The sequence below is a fragment of the Furipterus horrens genome, unplaced genomic scaffold, assembly GCF_987537825.1.
Source record: "Furipterus horrens unplaced genomic scaffold, mFurHor1.1.pri manual_scaffold_6, whole genome shotgun sequence".
Classification (NCBI taxonomy): domain Eukaryota; kingdom Metazoa; phylum Chordata; class Mammalia; order Chiroptera; family Furipteridae; genus Furipterus; species Furipterus horrens.
Window position 1 is genome coordinate 71,284,394 of NW_028327176.1, and position 19,195 is coordinate 71,303,588.

Consider the following 19,195-nt stretch of genomic DNA (forward strand, 5'->3'; position numbering starts at 1 on the left):
TCAAACAGAGGATCATATGGGAGGACCTAGAAAGGAGAACATACGTGTTAGAAGAACAAAATGCAACTTGATGACGTATTTAGTAACAGTAGGAACAGTATTATAAAACTAATAGAGGCCAGTCATATGGTAGTTGATTGGGGGGAGGGACAAACTCACTGCACGCACAGGCTTCTTGTTTCTTTGTGGAGGAACCTACAGTAGTACGAGGCTCTGGGCTTCTTATCCCATTCTGAATGAATTCATTCCCGGGCCACGGTTGGGGGCAGTGACATCCCTTGACTCGTGTTTCCTTATGTAGTGAAACTGATCTATTAAAAGGAGATAAGCACTATTCACTTTCTTTCTTCTCTCTCCCTGTGCTGGGTAAGGGCATTTACATTGCAGGCCCAATTCTCACTCACGACTCTAGGCTAGGCTAGGCTACGAGTTTGACAGCACTGGCAACCCTGTTCGGACCTCACTCCTGAGTCTTGTTCTCCAAGAGTTTTAATAGTAGCAACCTGACATTTTGATCTCTATCCTATTCCCATTCCCAAGGCTCCTCTGTGTTTTTTTTTTTTTTCTCTCTCTTTTTTTGCCCACCTGCACCCAGCCCTCGCTCTTCCTCCCCTGGTATTCCCCACACTATTTCCTGTGATGAACTGGGCCGATGGCTGCTTTCTCCAACATCACTTACAGACAGTGCCACCACCTTCAGGAAAACGCAGTCATTTATGTCATATTTACAGATTCTAGAGGCATCTAATCACTCAGGTCAAAGTGTTACAGAACCCCTGGGCTGCTCCAGTTGAAAACAAACCCGCGGGCTCTTTAGTTAGGGGCCCGATTGCCCGCCGCCAAAATTATAACTCTCAATACCAGAGTTTAGTGAAAAGAAAAAGAATAGTTTATTTAACAGTTATATAGATTTAGTTATTTGCGGATTTCTTTTGTTAAGTCTTATGTTCTTTAAAACACCCATAAACACATATCCTTGCCTCCCCCCTACCAAACCAGGCTAGTTTTAGAAAAGTCAGAGAAACCCTTTCCCTACTTTCCAAACACGGTTCAGCTTTACCAGTAGCTGCCAATCATTCAATCCTGATTGGGGAGACCTCGTCTGTGTTATGGGGTCCACCAGCTTTTAATCCAGAACCTCATGGATTCTCAGCCTCCTTGTAAACTGTATAGTTAGTCCTTTTGTAATCCACACAGTCAGCCTCAGCCTTAGTCCAATTCACACAGTCCGCCTTAACCTTAGTTAAATCCGCACAGTCAGTCTTAACCTTAGTTAAATCCGCACAGTCAGTCCTAACCTTAGTTAAATCCGCACAGTCCGCCTCAGCCTTAGTCCAATTCGCACAGTCCGCCTTAACCTTAGTTAAATCCGCACAGTCCGCCCCAACTAACCTTAGTTAAATCCGCACAGTCAGCCTGCCTAAAATGTCTGCCGCTTATTTTTAAATCCCTGACTACATCCTCTGATGTAGTGGGTGCGGTAACCAGTTCTGACCATTCACAGAACCTTACGCAGGTTCTGTGTGCTTTCTCCATACCATCCCCTGGTTCAAGACTCCTCCCATCTACCTGAGGCTTTGGATGCATTAAAGCCATTTTGCATAAAAAAGACACTAGCCACCGGCCTCAGGCATGTGGAGGCATTCTGAAAAGCTGCTTCCTTCTCCCCATCCCCCAGCTGCAAACTCTGGGGTTTTTTGGAACACCCCTGTTTCTGTAACAAAAGGATGTCTCACTCATTATCCGGACTATACAAAAGTCTCCTAGGGCAATGAAGCAGGTTCCACTCAGTGGCATAAAAGTTTGCTAAGATCACAGAAGCATCACAAAGTACCTCAATCCTTCTGACCGGCTGAGGTCTTCTACTCCCGTCGGTGTGTATTATTTTGCTTGCAGCTTCCATTCGATTCAATTAAAAACAAACAAAACCAAAACAATGCATGAGAAAATATCCAACAATTCAACTTTTTCAATTATAATAACTAAAGAAAGAAAAAAGATTGTATGCCTACATGTACCTACGAAAGGATTATAATCCCTCAGATCCAAACAAAACAGTCTATGAAGGAAACAGATAAAGGGGTGATAATCTCGGCATGGCTAACTTTTAAATCTACTTTTTATTTCCTCCGTTCTGTGAGGAAAAAATGTGAAATATTATCGGTACCTCCTGCGCTTTGAGAACCAGCCTGCACACAGACCCGGGGCTTTGACCCCAGTCGTAGGGGGCACACGTGTAGCTTGCAGGTTCTGTCTGGTTCGGCTGCCTGCCTCAGGCAACCAGAGGAGGTTTCTCTTTCACATCATGTTTCTCTCCCTCTCTTTCTCCCTGCCTTCTCCCCTCTCTAAAAAACAAAACGTTTAAAATATGAAACCTTAAAAAGTAATAAATAACAAACAAAATATAATAAAAGTGGTGCCCTGCGATGATCTCTGAAGCTCCATCATCTGGTCTTCGTGCTGCTCTAGTCGTCTCCAAAGAGCCTTCAGTCGTTCACGGCTTATCCTTGGACGTGCGTCATAAATACTTGCTGAGAGAAAGTGGTTACTTTCCTGAAAGAGAAATTAGTTAAAGGTGGAACAGTTTTTAGCATGTTTCGGTTAAGTCTGCGAAATAAACTTCAAAAAAGTATCAGTCGGTGCCTTTTATAAACACTAACTCACATCGCTATGACAATGAAACACGTTAGAAGTAGTTCTTCCATTTCAACTCGTACAATGTTTTAATTTAAATTCTAATAGACTCTCTCATGACAGCATAGATTTTTTAAATGTTATAGCATACTCAATGAATGAAAAGCACAAATTATTATTCATTTAGTACTGTAGCTCTTGTTTTAGGTCTTCGTGTACTTACCTGTATTTTCATGTTGGTACATAGCAAAATGCAGGTTATCATTTTTAAGGTATAATAAGGTTCATAAGAAAAATTTACCTGAATATAATTTTGAAGTTTATAAAGCTTAAAACCAACCTAAAACTTCAAGAACTCTTTCAAGTGTTAAATATCTATAACTCAAACATTAAATTGTTCCTCAAAGGATCAGATGGGAATTTTCAGATATTCATGTATCTTATGCATATGAAAATCAAGCATATATCATATCACACCTCTGCAATAGTTAAGTTCAAATGTTTATCAAGAAACTTTGATAGTTATACCTTTACTGCAATGTAAGAGGGTATATTAAGATTCAGTTTCTTATTTAAGAGGGCTGATCTCATGCTATCTTTTCATCATAAACTTTTAAAGATTTTATGTATTTATTTTTAGAGAGAGGGAAAGGGAGGGAAAAAGACATGGAAAGAAACATCAATGCGAGAGAGAAACATCGACCGGCTGCTTCTTGCATGCACTCCCACCGGGGACCTAATCTGCAACCCAGGCATGTGTCCTGACCAGGAATCGAACCTGCAACCTGTCGCTTTGTGGGACGACACCTATGTCACCAGAACCCATGTAATGTGTACTCTACTACATATTAGTTTATAAGTATGTACATAGACACCTGCGCATATACATACAAAGAAAAAGACTGAGAGGAAGCATACAGAGCCTTGTGCGTACATGTTTAACAAAATGTTTTCCATCCTGACGTGAACCGACGTGCTCCTCAGCAAGTTCACCTTATTACCATCAAACAGACAGAGGTGCACGCGTCTGCTGAGGACCTGGATGCTTAGGTGGGGAGCCTGATGTGCCAGAGAAAGTGGCAGCTGAATCCTCTTGTTGGGAGCCAGGCAGAGGAAGGAGGTAGAGGAGGAAAGCTGCTCCACCCGTTGCCTCTCCTGACTGGGGCGGGGGTGGGGAGTGCAGGAATGAGGCCCATTCCTTAACTGAGAACACATGAGCTGAAGAAAACCCCACTGGAGTTCCATGTACTACAAAAACACCAGTGGAAATAAAAATTAAAATATCATTTTTTAAAGATCCAAACATAAATTATGTTGAAACTAAAACAATGCTGATGAAAAATATCAAACCTGTAAATAAATGGAAAAACATATTATGTTCACAGATTGGAAGACTCAATATTGTTTAAATGGCAATATCTCCCTAATTGTCTGATAGATTTAATGCAATCCCAATCAAAATTCCAGCAAAATATTTTGTAGATATAGACAAGCTGATTCTAAAATCTTAGTGAAAAGGCTAAGAAACTAGAATAGCCAATACAATTTTGAAAAGGAATAATAAAGTCTAAAATGTACCTGACTTTAAGTTTTCCTATAAAGTTACAGTAATCAAGATAGTGTGTTACTGGCAGAAATACACCCATATATGTACAATGAATTAATTTTTGACAAAGTTGCTGATGCAAGTCAATGACAATTCAGCAATTTTTTCAACAAATAATATTGGTACAATTGGACAGCTATATGCAAAAAGTGATTTTCAGCATAAACCTTATACTTTATACAAAAATTAACACACAATAAGTCATAGATATAAATGTAAGAATGCAAAACTATAAAAAATTTAGAAGAAAATTATCATGACCTAGGATGAGGCAAGAAGTTCTTAGACTTGACAACAAAAGCATAATAAAAATAAAAAACTGATCAACTGGACCTCATAAAAATGTAAAACCTGGCCCTGGGTGGGAAGCTCAGCTGGTTAAAGTGTTGTCCCGATATGCCAAGGTTGCAGGTTCGATCCCCAGTCAGGGCATATGCAAAAATCAACCAGTGAATGCACAGGCGGGTGGAACAACAAATCGATGTCTCTCTCTCTCTCTCTCCTTTCTTCTTTCTGTAAAACTGAAAAATAAATAAATAAATGTTAAACCTTTGCTCTGGGAAAGATGCTGAGACAAACTACTGACTGGAAGAAAATACCTGCAATTCACATATCTGAAGAAGGACATGTATTTAGAATACACAAAGAACACTCAAAACTTAATAAGAAAACATTCCGTTTTTAAATTGGGCAGAAGGCATGAAAAGACACTTAACCACTAGACTACCCATATGACAAACAGGCACACAAAAGCTTTCTGAAGTAATTAGTTCTTAGGGAAATGGAAATCAAAGCCACAACGAGGTACTCCTACACAACTATCACAGGGGAACAATTTTTAACATAATTCCTGTTGAGTTTGATTTTTTCAGCTGTTTTAGACTTAAATAGGCATGCTGATTTCAAAACTGCAGTTAGTTTTCTTCTATCACATCAAGATTTTTCTGTACAGCTTATCTTAATGTGACCACTCTAGGCTGGATGGAGCCTGGATCGAGGGAAGCACTAGTGCTCTCCTGTTGGCTGAGAGCAAATCTCCCTCGAGTGGGGAGGGGTGAGGGATGACCTTGGAGATCAGCAACAGGTTCATACTTGTCTAGGCTATTCAGTTACACACGAGACAGTGTGGTGAGAGGTTGTGTGCCACTCTATATGGTGAATCGTATTCCGAAGTATAGTCCGAGTTCTTGTCTGTATACAAGGAGTTAGCAGAATTTATTTTTTTATTTACATATGTACTTATCTCCTTTCCTTCAGATCGTCTGCCTCTGCTATCTCTCATCGTAAGTGCCTAAACAACCCTGATTCGTTTTGTTATATCTGTGGCAGTTTCACCATTCCCAGTCAAAGGCCAAACATCAGCGCATTTGTCAGGCAAGCCTATTTTGCATATTTTAAAGTAAAACTTGGTGACCAAGATAAGTCTTGGGCCCCTCACAAGGTGTGCAAGCAATGTGTTGAGTTTACTGATGTGGACGAAGGGAAGACATGATAAATTGCCTTTATAACTATAAAGATATACACAGCTGGAGGGAACATAAAATGCTACAACAAATGGGGGAGATAGTTTTTCTTCCAAAGTGAAACAGACATTCACTTATCATATGACTCAATAATCCCACTCCTAAATGTTTATCCAAGAGAAATGAATATTTACAGTCACACAAAGAGCTGCATGGGAGTGTTCATAGCAGCTCTATTCCTCCTCACCCAAAACTGGAAGTGACGCTATAGGTGTCATTCAGTTCAGTGGGGCATCGATCAACAAATGGCAGAGCATCCACACAGTGGAATATTAGTCAGTGATAGTAAAAACAACAAAAACAAAAGCATGCATTCTTGGAACAACATGGAAGAATCTTAAATGCATTGGGCTAAATTTGAAAGGCCAGACCAAAGGCTGTGCAATCTGTGATTCAATTCATATGGCACTGCGGAGAAGACAGACTACAGAGACGAAAAAGAGATCGGCCTGGGGTTGGTGGAACTGTCCTGTATCAGGACGGTGGTGGTGGTTAACACATATAGTCTTGTGGTTAAAATCGTGAGAATGTACACCAAAAACATTTTGTCCCCATTAAACTATAAAAGGCAACATTTCAAATGGGAGGAGGCAACCAGAAGAATAAACCTCTCTCAAATGGTGGAATTTGGAGCCCTGTGACAGCTAATCACAAAAGAAATTTTGGGGACAAGAAGCCTCTGAAACATCATAGACTCACTCCCACCCCCACCCCAGGCAAAGAGCATGCTGAGACCCTGAACTCTGCTCACCCAGGGCAGAAGGTTGTTAAATGTCCTCTTCTTTAGAGTGAGAAACAGTTTCAAGAAAGGGCCCCCACTCGTGGGACCCCCACACTGCTCAACCTCCCCTTCTTCCCCATGACGACCTGCTCTCCATCAGCAGGTCACCTGCAAAGGGACTCAGGTCAGATGTACTAATAAGAGAGACACTAGTAGAAAGCCATGGAGGACCACAGGAGAGCAAATGAGACTGTCCGTCCCCATGAGATCACTGCTGCAGACCCTTGCAGAAGCAACCTCCCACCACCCTGTAACACACATGTGTGCTCACACACACAAAGACACAGATATGTGTACACACACACACCCAAGCATTCACACAGACACAAGTACATATGCACACCCAGTCACAGACACATGCACACACCATATCTCCCTTGGGCTGTCACCTAATACAATAAAGTGGGCACACACTGGGAAACAGCGGCATCCCACACAGGGCTGTGGGCTGCAGTCAGGAGCTCCTATGCCTGTCCCTAGGGGCCCTTGGGTTGTGTGTGCCCTGCCCATTTCCTCTGTGGCAGGAGATGGTCCCGGGGATACAAGTCATTCTCCAAACACTTGCTGAGTCTCCATCACCAAACAGATCCGGCCCATGGCTCATCCTGTGTTCAGATTAGGTGAACTTCAGGTGCACAACCCACCTTAGGGTCCTCTTGAGTCCAATCCTTTGTCCACTCAAGTTCTTCTGCCCTCGGCCCCGTCCTGGGTCTACAGCATTTAACTCTGAAAGCTTGAGTCCCCGTGGGTTTCAGGTACCTACCTGCTTGATTAAAATCACTAGGGACAATTTTTTAAAATACTGATGCCTAATCCCCAACCCAGACCAACTGAGTGAGAATCCCTGGGTGAGGCAGGCATCAGGACTTCTAGAAGATCTCAGGTGACCTGATGTGCAGCCAATATCTGCCCAGAAACTGCCCAGTCTGATCCTGCTCAGATCAGCACCAGCAGGCCCAAGCTCCATTCATTCCACTAAGCTCCTACTGCGTGCTGGTCCCTGCCCCTATAGTGGAGAAGACAGTAACTTGAAACCTATCACGATGAATCATTATAAACATCATCAGTCATGTGCTGAGGCCCTGCAGAGGCCAATAAGGAAAACACAAGGGCAGGGAGGGGCCAGTTTAAAGTGGGGTTGGGGAAGCCTCTGTGAAGAAGCACTAATTCTAACAGAGACCTGGAAGATGAGGAGCCACGTGGAGTGTTCCTGAGGCCTTCTTTATGGTTTACCCCTCAGGCTTCCTCAGACAGGGGTCGGGAGAGACCTCCAACCACATAGGGCTTTGGGTGAAGGGCAGTCTCACTGGAATTTTTAAACCAACTTCCATGGACAATGTCTTTGTCCCCCTTCCCCCTTGCAAAGCCCAGTGAGTGGGACAGAAGTTCTTGTAGGTAAAGAAACAAAGATTTAGAGGATAAGCACTTTGAGAAAACCTGGAAGTGTCCTGGCGGGGATTGGCCTTAATCTACCAGGAACAGTACCAATTCTCTGAGAACTGCCAAGGTCTCACCTGTTTTCCAGGTAACCTGGAGAGATTTTGAGAGCCCCATAAAATCAGATGATGGCAGACAGCATCTCCTTGCACATCCTGTCCACCTGACCCTTCACTGGCCCTGACTTGAGGACACACCTCCCTGTGCTTCTGGCCTTGGGCTCTGGGCTTGATGTTGTGTTTTGTAATCTGCAGAGTGGATGAGAAATCCCTTGCTCTTCTGGGTGGGTCCACTGTGGCCCTACACTAGGTCCCTGCTGCCTAATAGGAATGAGTCAACAAGAGTGGGAGGCTCTGTGAGTCCTTGCAACGAGAAAGAATGAAAAGCCACGGGAGGATTCCAAACAAGGGACAACACAGTCAGACTCATCTTCAAATCTCATTCTGGCTACTACGTGGGAATCAAATTGGCCATTAGTCTCGTGTGTTCATTTGCAGGTGAGGGGGGACCCATTTATTACGGTCCTGGCTCAGTGTGTCCATCTGGCAGCATGTTCCTAATTCACAGGAACCTAAAGAGTCACCCTGTCCAGAACCAACTCTGGCTGCTGACTCACTGGCCCTGCTCCTAGGATTATCTGGAAGTTATTTCTAAAAACATGATTGAAAACCTCATTATTCAACACTTTAAGTAAGTGCATCAGAATCATTTTCTAAAAATTATTTATTTGTGACATATGTCCTGCTTACTTCCAGAAAGCATTTGAGGACATTGTTATAAAGCCAGTAAGCAACAGGACAAATTCAAGTTTTCCCTGGGAAACTGATGGTATATTGTAATGTATGTTACTGCATGCATTGGGGAGCAATACACTAACATTTAAGAGCTTTAAAAGCCCAGTTTGTTCTCAAGGTTGAGTTTAGCTGCACACAGAGCTCTGTCATGGACCAGGTTCTGGAAATGCCTTCACTGTCACCTACTTTTATATTTCTCCTCTACCCTCTCCCAGCACTCAAAGCCCTCCTTTGCCAGGTTTTTGCTGCTCACTAGCACCCCCATTGGGCTGATCAGACAGGACAGGCTGAAATGCCCCTGGGGCAGCAGGCCTGGCCTGCCTGCAGCTTTGAGGGATGGGGTGTGTGTGTGTTCTCTCTCCTGTCTCATAAGTGTACCACTTGGACCCACAGTATGCAATACGAAAAAATCCTAAAACTAGACTGAGAGTTTAAGTTCCATTTATCACCTCTTCACACAGCATTCTCGCTTCTGCTTTAATTCTGCCAGAGAGAACCCCAGTCTTTTATTCACAAGGTCAGTGCTAATAGTGTCAGACATCTCCCAAGTAAATTCAAGATAAAAAGCAAAAGGTAGAACAAGAAAAATTGGAGACATTTTTCATTTTTCCTGTTGGGTGGATTTTAACAGACCTATCACGTGTATCTGACTAAAGCTGACTGTCAGCTACAAATGTTTATATTATAGGTTTTTTAACATTTAGAAAAACACTCTTTATTAAATATCTTACTCCAAAACTGTTGTTTCCATTACTCTTCCCACAAGCTCACCACATTCACTACTTCCAAGACTATTTATGGTCACCCTGAACTAGTAGAAAAACATAACATAACAGATTGGCAGATTATGACAAATGGGTCTGGCAGAAATGCTGAGGCATTTTTGAGGGCTTGGGAGGTGGAGAACAGGCTTGTTTTAGTTGGTTTTGGCTTTTGATGTTTGTTTCAAATTGCTGTGGTGCCCCAAATCATAAATTGCTTCGATGTGCACAAAGAGGCACTGCATAAGAATTTTTCATTTGACCGACTGAGCTTTTAGAGGAAGACCGCAAAAGGAAAAGTTTTAAGTAAATTGCTTAACTGTAACTTGTGCTTAAAAAGCACATTTGACTCTAATAAGTGTAAGCTACTCAGCCATATTCATGGTCAAAAACCCTGCAGGCTGGATGGAAATAGTTTAGCCAAGAATAAAACCTGGTTAGTGTTTATTTAGCATATCTTTCTTGGTCTTTTTGGTTAGTGACTTGTCTTCCTGCTTCCAATAGAAGTGGATCGGTGGCCAGACTTCTAACCTGTTTATCCCTCACAGGGGAACCTGCTATGGGTGAAGAACCAGCCCACTGACTGGCCTGTGCTTATCCAGCAGCGTCTACACTGCAATAATTTATCAGCACACCTGGCAGAACTAGATGCTTTCCATAGCACTGGACATCCAGTCCGAAAATAACAGGGGTATAGAATGCACCCCCTTTCTCCTGGTCCCGCACTGCCACAGGATATCCTGTGATAATATTGCCCAGTGGGAGCCAGAGGGCCCACTCTCCACGCCCAGACAGCCACCTCAACTCTGCAGCCTGCCTGTCTGAGGTTCCATCAGAGCGGGTCCAGCCGTCCAGAGGACTCCAGGGGAGTTTCTCACACATTCCTGCCTCGACCTATGACCACAGTCTTCTCACCGAAAACTTAGGGACTTGCAGCACTCCCATAGAGCCCGAACTCCTCCCCGCAGGAAAGGGGGCCTTCGGGGGCCTCTGCCAGACTCACACCTGATCCACCGTCACATAACCAGGGCCTATACTGGCGACCTGGGCTGGTGCACGCCCATCGTTCTGCTCCGGATACCACTCAGAGGGAGCAGGTGCTTGCAAAAATGCCCAGCAGCACAGCGCCTCACCCCCGCCTCCTAACTCCTGGTTCTGTGCCCCACCCCCCAGCTCCACCTGGCTCCTCCCCAGGCCCGCGTCACAACGCCCCCTACCCTGGCCTGATCCCTCCGGACTCCAGGCACAACCCCCGTTACCCCGCTGCCCAAACTCTTCCCCAGCACACGGTGTTCACAGGCGCACTCACCCCCTCTCTGAAGCGTGGGACGGAAAGCAAGGGCAGCTGCAACAGCAGCAATGGCCTCACCTTTCTGGGGTCGTGGGTCTGGAAATTCTTCCCCATCAGCAAGACGGCGTGGACTGCGGAGCCCCTCAGTCCCTCCCTGGGCGCCCAACTGCTGAGCGCCAGAAGCGCTGAGCACCAAAGGGGCGGCCAGGGCGGGCAGGGTGCAGGCCCAGGGGCAAGGATGGGGATCCCGTGGCCCCCAAACAGAGAGGGAGGGAGAGCCAGAGGAGCGGAACCTGGGCCCCACAGGCAGGCAAGGAGACAGGGCGGAGAAAGGGGTCTGGCCTCTCGCAGTCCTGACTCCAGCTGAGCAGCGCGGCCAGCCCAGCATTGAAGAGCCAGCGCCCCTTGTGCCCTTGGCGAGGCAAAGCCAGGACGCCAGTGGAGGGTGGAGGAGGGATGTAAGTCAAGGAAAAGCCCAAAGCCATAGTGCAAAGAGGCGACCTGGGTGCCAGGGGTCAGGGGAGCAGCAGGAAAGTTCATTCAAAAAAAAGAAAGAAGAAAAAATCTAGGCCCTGGCCCCTGGCCAGGTGCTCAGTTGGTTAGAGCATCGTCAGACTATTGCCAAGGTTGTGGTTCCATCAGGGTCAGGACACATATAAGAATCAACCAGAGAATGTATAAATAAGTGAAACCAACCATCTCTCTCTCGCTCTCTCTCACTCCCTCCTCCTTCTCTTCCTCCTCCTCCTCTCTCTCTCTCTCTCAAGTCAATGATTTAAAATTTTTTTAAAATGTAAGCCACGGGCGAGGTGGGGCTCCGCGGCACGGGCCAGGGGCAGACGGAAGCCTCCGCCGGTCGCCGCGCACGCGCAGCACGACTCCGAGGGCGCGAGCCCGCCGCCCGGGACGCCGTCCGCGGCGTGAGGCGTGGGAGGGAGCGCGGCCGGTCCACCCGCGACGCCGCCCAGTTGTCGTCGATGTTCGGCTCCCGGCGCCAGGCGCGGTCTGAGTGAGTGCGGGGTCGGGGCCGGGGCGCGGGCGGGGGGCCGACACACGGAGCTGGTGGTTGGCAGGGCCGCGGCCTGAGGGTGCAGGGCCGAGCGAGGCGGGGCTCGCGGTGGCGGGAGGCCGGGGCTGTGGGAGACCGGGGGCTGCGGGAGGCCCGGGGACGTAGGGAGGCCTGGGGCTTGGGTTGGCTGGGGGACGTCGGGAGGCCGGGGGTTGGGGGCGGCCTCAGCCGGGCCGGCCAAGTGCCTCCAAAACAGAAGGGGAGAGAGGAAGGAGGAGGAAGGGAAATCCGCAGGGACGCGGGGTCCCGGAGCGCAGGCTCCGCGGCCCGAGGGCAGGGAGGGCTGGCCCCCGCCCCGCCGCCCCCGCCGCCCCGCCGCCGCCGCTGCCCTCGGCGGGACAGCCCGGACTACCTGCGGCTCAGCTTTCGGTTCTCTGCGGGCGGCCCTCTTCGTCGAGGTGTGGGGTGCTCCTTGGTGTTAGTGAGCTGCGGGATCTGGCAGCTTCATGCGCTACGGGGAGAAAGGAAAAAGAATTTTTTTTTTTACCGTTCCAGCAGAGTCCCGTTCTCGCCAAGTCGGCCTGCAGCTGGGGCTGGGCAGGGCCGCGGAGCTGGGAGCGGGATTGTGCTCACCGTGGGGCCGCGGCGGCGCGAGCGCCAGAGGGTCTGTGTGTGGGGCGCCCGGCACCGGGGTTTGTTCCCGGGAGGTGAACGTTTCCTGGTGGGAGTACACGGGCCGTGGCCGTTGGGAAGGAAGTGCAGAGCACCCCCCCCCCCCCCACGTTGTAAAGTGCGTCGTGAGCAGAGTCATTTGCGGACCACACGGCCGCGCCCCGGGCAGCTATGCCGCCTCCGAAGCCCAGGAACCGGGGTGGGGTGGGTCTGGGGGTGAGGTGACCCCCGAGACGCCCCTTAGCCTGCAGTTTGCCTTTGCTGAGGGGCAGCCCGGACGGCACTGTGGCCCCCGATGTGCTCTGACTCCATCCTGAGCCCCGCGCGTGGGCTTCGGACCGGGGAGGAAGTTGTGTTTCAGTGTCGGTAGGAGCACATGGTTTTGTGTCTGTGACTCTCCCCGAGGGGACTCGAGCCGGGCTTATTGTTCGGCCCTGTGGACGCCTGTGGGGGCCAAGGCTGCAGACGCGGCCAGGTCCGCTGTTCTGAGTGCTCCAGGGAACGCGTGGGCGCGACCACGCAGCCCAGCTCCGCGAGGGACCCTGGAGGAGGCTGTAAGCCCACGTGCCCTCTGGGGGCCACAGCCAGGGGACCTCCGAGCCCGGGGACCTCCGTGCTGCGGGGACCTCGGTGCCACGGGGAACTCGGTGCCATGGCGACCTCCGTGCCGCGGACCCGTGTGACCAGGAGAGCCCAGACACGGAATGCAAAACTCCGCGTGGACGGTGGGGGCAGGTACTGGGACTCCTAGAGGAGATGGGACCTGTGCCTCTTTTGACACCTCATTTTGGGAAAATAATTAAAAATTGTCTTAAGGGCAATAAAAGATTCCATTAGAAGTGTGATATACAGTGTGTCAATCCTTAACTTTAGAAAGGAAACGTTTCCAGGTGAGACAGGTTTTCAGCTAGATTAAACCTTGTTTTAACTTTCAGTAGCCGGCCAGGTACGGGGCGACGGCTGGTGAGTTGACGGTGGGTGCTGTGCACCCAGTGGGGCTGACAGGTCCCTCAACGTGGAGGTGTTCCCTGGGAACCTAGGGACCCAGGTGACCAGTATCCTGCCAATCAGCGTAATTAAAACATCTCAGTAGCATTAAAAGTTCTGTTATTGTCATCATACTTGCGAAATGAGGATTTTCGCTAAAAAATCGGAAGTTTGATTCTGTAGTACTGTGTCTTAAAGCTTGTTGAAGAACATATTCTCATTACGGTTTCCCCTCAAAAAAGTCCCTAAATAACTAGCAAAAATTTGCTATAAAAGTCTTTTAAGACTTTTTATTGATGCCTATATAAATTATTTAAAGTATTTGCACAAAATAAATGGCCTTATTTGAGTCAGTGGTAATAAAGTTCAGGAAGTTTCTGAATGCAAATGAGCATTCACACATCACGTTGCTTGTCTGCCCTTGGGGGTGCCCTGGAGGCTGCTGGGGGCACCTGTGCTCACTGTCCTGCAGGGTGAGGGATTTTTCCATCTCTTTTGTAAACAGTGTTGAGTCCTAGATAACCGGAGCCCTTTATGGCTCTCTCCCTCTGGGCGCTCTGTGTGTCTGATCGGGAAGCAGCAGAGGAGCCCCCTCTGTTTCCTTCCATAACAATTGTTTTACTAGGCTCTGTGATGAAAATAAATTTAGGTAAGCATATATAATATATCAGTTTAAGTGGGATTTTTAGCAAATACCGTCAGTTATAGTCTATAAATCATGCCATCATTTATAGACAGAAGTAGGAAATAGATGTTTTTGCCCAAGTGGTACCATTCGCACTTAAAAAAAAAAGATTTTATTTATTTGTAGACAGAGGGGGAAAAAGGGAGAAAGAGGGAGAGAAACACTGGTCAGTTGCTTGTCCCATGCTCGCAACCGCAAGGCCCCACCAGGAACCTGGCCCGCAACCCAGGCCTGCGCCTTGACGGGGAATCCGGCGACCTTGGGTGTGCGGGATGACGTGCGACCCACCAAGCCATGCTGCCTGGGCACCGGTCGCCGCTCTTCAGCAGTTGGAAGCTTCAGAGAAAAAGCCTGGTCGCATCATGATGAAGTTTTAACTATTTTTAAGAACATGAAGTTGTTTCCTCACAAACTTTTGTATTTAATTAAAGTAATCCTACCTAAGTTTTATGGACGTACATTGCCAGAACAAGAAAAATGACTTAAGTTATACATTTGAATGGTACGCAGTGAAAGGGTGATACATGTGACATTACCGTGTGGGTACACGTGTTGTCGGTAGGCCTCACCGCCTTTTTATAGGTAGGTAAACCTGGGAGGGGCTCTGCTGGCCAGACCTGAGCCCAGGCCCTGAGGCTGCAGCTGCTTCCCTCCTCCCTGGAGCTGGAGCTGTGGCGCTGGTCACACCCGCATGTGGTGCCTGCAACACTGCAGGCTGGAGCAAGGGTCCTTGCCCTGGCTCTCTCAGACCCAGAGCAGCGGGTCCTGGCTGGCAAGGCTGGAGGGACTGACAGGGCCAGCTCTTCGCTGGGGAGGGGCAGCCGGGGCCGTCCCACCCTCAGTCTCCGGAAGGAGTGCGGGTGTGTGCAGGGGCAGCTGCTGAAGTCATTGTGTTCTGTATTTGAATCTGATTCTTTCAGACCTTGAAGCTCTAATCTGGCCCACATAGCATAAGTAAACACTTTAATGAAATAGCTAAATTGTTCAATTATCTTAAATTAATTAAGAACTAGTTGAATAAAAATGATTAGTGCCTTGTGCTCTAATAAGATGCTTCTTATTTGTCAAAGGACGCACTTCAGTGACTTCTGCATTCACCGTCCTTTCACTGGTGAGATTTTGGGGGTCAGCGTTGTCTATGAGCACAGTTCTGTGGGGAGCAAGGCGTGCCGAAGGGAGAAGCGTGCCTCCCCCAGCTCTAAGCCCCCTGTTGTGAGCCTAGTATTTATCAACACGTTGCTGCTCTAAGTTTCTGAAGTGACGGTGCTCGCTGTCACCAGTTTAGAATTCCCCATCCTGCTTTTTCCGGTGGACACACTCTGCTCCCGTATTTGGGGTCGGGACCAACATCAAGGCTTCGAAGAACCTGAAAGTCACGCCTGCCTCCGTGCGCGCCCGCTCCCATGTTCTGTACGGAAGGCCCTGCGTCTGGTGGCTGGGACCTGGGGGGCTCTCAGGGCTCGCTGCGTCCACTCGTGACCGAAGTGCCATGTGTTTGTCTTTGCCGGACTGGAGAGAAGCGTCAGCGGTTTTGTGCATTACGTACTTCTAGTGGGTGGTTTGTCTTCTCATGGTATTTGCGCGCCACGAGGGCAGGCACTTTGGTTTGCGCACCGTGCGTGCCCCGTGTCTGACACAGTGCCCACTTGCTGAACGAAGGGCGCCGAGGCGCTGGGGCTGCAGGGGAGCCGCTGCTGCATTGCCAGCTGGCTGTGGCCGCGTTTGTTGCTGCAGAGGACTTGATACTAGGGAAGAACTTGGACTGTCTGTGATTTCACTGTTTGCTTTATTTTAGGTGACTGGGCCAGGAAAAGACTGCTCTGCCCCTTTACAATTTGGAAATGGTCTTTTTTCCCCCTTGGAATTGATCTTGTAGGAATAGCTCCGGTGCTTATTTAGGCGTCGTTCTAAGTTCTGAAGACAGAAAACGGCACAAGGTGACACTGAATGAGCAGGACTTAGAACAGGACCTTGGTGATGGGCCCAGACATTCTCACACACCTGCCGGTGGGCAGCTGTGTTCCTCGGCTGCTTTGCGCGGTGTGCAGCGTGCCCTGGGCCCCCTGCGCAGGTCCATCCTCCTCCTCCTGTGCGTGCTAGCTTCCCCGACCTGCTCGGTGTGTGTTTACTGTCATTCAGATCAGACATTTTGAGAGCAACAGGTGACTTACCTTCACTTTCTGTGAGGAAGGTCAGCGTTTGGGTAGAAAGCAGGTGGTTCTTCCTCAGCCAGTTCCCTCTGAGGCTTGCTCTGCATGGTGCGGGGGCGCACAAATGCGCACACGCACACACGTTCAGTGAGCTCCAGTTGTTGGCTGTGGCTGAAGTGGGGTCCCAGGATGGCGGCATCGCTCTCCACCCTCCCGGGCACGGAGGATTGCGCAGGCCCCGCCTTGCCGCCCGGTAGGACTCTGGGTGGGGCCAGTAGGCAGAGCGGTGTGGAGGCGTGGAGGCGTGTGGACAGTCTCTTTTGACCCCTTAGATTTGCTAATGAGATTGGCTTCACTTCAGGACTCTTTAATATGTTTTTCAGCATGTTGAGAGTTTTGGGAAGACCTTAACAATTAGTTTTGGTGAGTGATTTCCAATGTTTTATGCTGAGACTACTTAATTCTTTTGAATCCTGATTTCAAAGTGAACAATTTTAAATGAACAATTTTACATTGAAATAGCAGTTTGTGTGGTTCCTGTACTTGTAGCTTTTGGCAAACGGCAGGAGAGTGTGTGTACAAGAGAGTGCTTAAGGCACAGCTCCCTGGTGTTTTTGTTTCGGTGCTGAAAAATGGGCGCGCTTGTACAAGAGTCAGGGTGATTGCCGAGTCTTGGGGTGACTAGTGAAATGGTGTGTGAATTGATTCTCTGCCTAGCATTAAACTCTTATCTAGCTTGAATACATTTTGTTTTGCCTTTTGTCCTGTCTTTTTTTTTTTTTTTTTTTAAGGAGAAAGGCTAAATAAAAGTTTCACAATGTACAAAGCTGGGATTGGTGATGTCTCATATCTTTAGGTCTTACGGAGGGTTCGGTGCACCTGTTGGCAAACGGACTCATGTGCACTCAGGGACAAGGGTCCTCATGCCGCTGGAGTAGGTGGGCGGTCAGTCTCTCCTCCTGAGGTCCTGAAGGGAGTCGCTTACAAAGACTAGAGTCAATGGCTTTGTTGTGGGGCTTTGTGGGATCGGGTCTTTAAGTGCAGGAAAGTTGTTACAAAGCTGGAGAAGAATTAGGGATAGACGGATGGAATTAAGTGTAATCCCCAAACCATGAGAGGATGTTTCCACGTGAGGAAACTGGTAGTCAGCCGCTCAGTTTTGTGCAGGCAAAGACAGAGAATGGGCTGGGCACACTTGCTTTCTCCTTAAAGTCGGCCAAGTGAAACTAAGGTCAGAGTTCACGGTCAGTGGTAGGCTGTGAGCCCCATCATATGTGCTTCCGAGTGCCTGGCCTGAGGAGCCGCTCTGGAGAGGCCAGTCCACGAGTCTCCTGGTGGCCCAGCCGTTGTCCAGCTTCGCTGCTGGCTTCTGCAGCCAGGCTCTGACCTCCTGCCCCGCCCCCACTTCTGGTGGTTTCTATAGTATTACCACTTTGTGGTTTTGAACAGCCTTTTCTTGGTTAGAAGGAGGTTGCATATCTTTTTATACATTTACCAGCCATTTGGCCATTCCCTGATTCACACAGTGCCCCTATTTTGCTACTAGGGTTTTACAAACGGCTTGCACCCCCTTTACGTGTTCAGCAGTCCTTGGCTGGTTATGAGCTTTGCCTCTGTCTCTCCCACTTGGTCACAGGTGCCTTCGCTGGCCCCGTGGTGGGCTTCTGCTGTTGGTGATGAACAGAGTTCTCAAGTTTGGTGCAGTGTATCAGTCTTTTCCTTTATAGTTGACACTTCTCATGTCTTTCTCTACCCTGAGATCATGAATTAATTCCTTTGCTACTTTCTTTTCTATAGATTTTATTTATTTATTTTCTGAGAGAGGGGAAAGGAGGAAGAAAGAGAGGTAGAGAGAAACATCAGTGTGAGAAACACCAATTGGTTGCTTCTTGCACTCACCCAACTGGGGACCTGGCCCTCAACCCAGGCACGAGCCCTGACCAGGAATCGAACTGGCGACCCTTCAGTTTGCAGGCTGGCGCCCAGTCCACTGAGCCTCACCAGCCAGGGCTGCTGTTTTCTAAATGCTTCATAGTTTTGCCTTTCTCCTTTAACTTTGTAATTCAGTTGACTTGGTTTCGGTGTCTAGTATGAAGAAGGGTCCAGTTTCATTAACATGGGGACATCTAGTTGTCCCGACACGGAGCGTCCTTCCCCCAGTGCTCTGCAGTGCCACCTTTGTGGTGAATGAAAGGCCCCCACACATACGCATCTGCTCCTGGACTCTGTTCAGTTCTGCTGGTCCTGAGCTGCCTGAGTTACCGCAGCTTGACAATGTCTTAGCACGCGGTGGCACTCGGCCCACTTGGCTCTCCTTCCAGTGTGCCTTGGCTGCCCTTGCCCTTTACACATTTGTACGTGTTTGAGCGTCACTTGTCAACTTCCACAAAAATGTTTCTGCATGTGTTTGGGATGACATTGAATGTATCGATCAATGTGGCGAGAATTGTTTCTTGTTTGGGGGTATTGCAGATAAAGTCTAGGGGTGTTTCTGTGTAAGGCTCCATGGGAATGGTGGGTGCATGTGTAGCTTTTTAAGAAGGTGCACACTGTTCTAGAGGGGCTGTGCCGTTTCACCTTCCCGGCAGCAGCGGCTGGATTTGTGCTGGGCAGCACTTGAATGGCCAGCCTCAACCTTTCAGCCAGTGCACTAGGTATCTAATGCCGTGGCACTGTGGTTTTAATTGACGTTTCCCAAACTCCCAGTCACGTTGGGTGTCCTTTCATGTGCTCATTTGCTGTCCCTGTATCTTTGGTGTTCAAAGATTTTGCCTGTTACACTGTTTTTGTCCCTGATGGAGTCTTTATATATTCTGGATACAAGTCCTTTATCAGGTGCAAACACTGCCTTTGTCCTGTGCTGTG

The 19,195-nt window shown here is 48.3% G+C and overlaps 2 long non-coding RNA genes across 2 annotated transcripts in view; one reads left to right on the forward strand and one right to left on the reverse strand.

The window, feature by feature from the left end:
* Window positions 1–127: 127 nt before the first annotated feature.
* Window positions 128–11,489, reverse strand: LOC150006467 (uncharacterized). Its single transcript, XR_016511754.1, has 3 exons — window positions 10,906–11,489; window positions 1,835–2,553; window positions 128–311 (listed from the first exon to the last, which is right to left on the reverse strand). It is a non-coding gene; the product is annotated as an uncharacterized LOC150006467 (long non-coding RNA).
* Window positions 11,490–11,746: 257 nt separating this feature from the next.
* The window catches only part of LOC150006468 (uncharacterized), a 144,678-nt gene continuing 137,229 nt past the window's right edge, over window positions 11,747–19,195 (forward strand). Inside the window, exon 1 of the long non-coding RNA XR_016511756.1 lies at window positions 11,747–11,836. This is a non-coding gene — a long non-coding RNA (uncharacterized LOC150006468). The remainder of the gene's footprint in view (window positions 11,837–19,195) is intronic.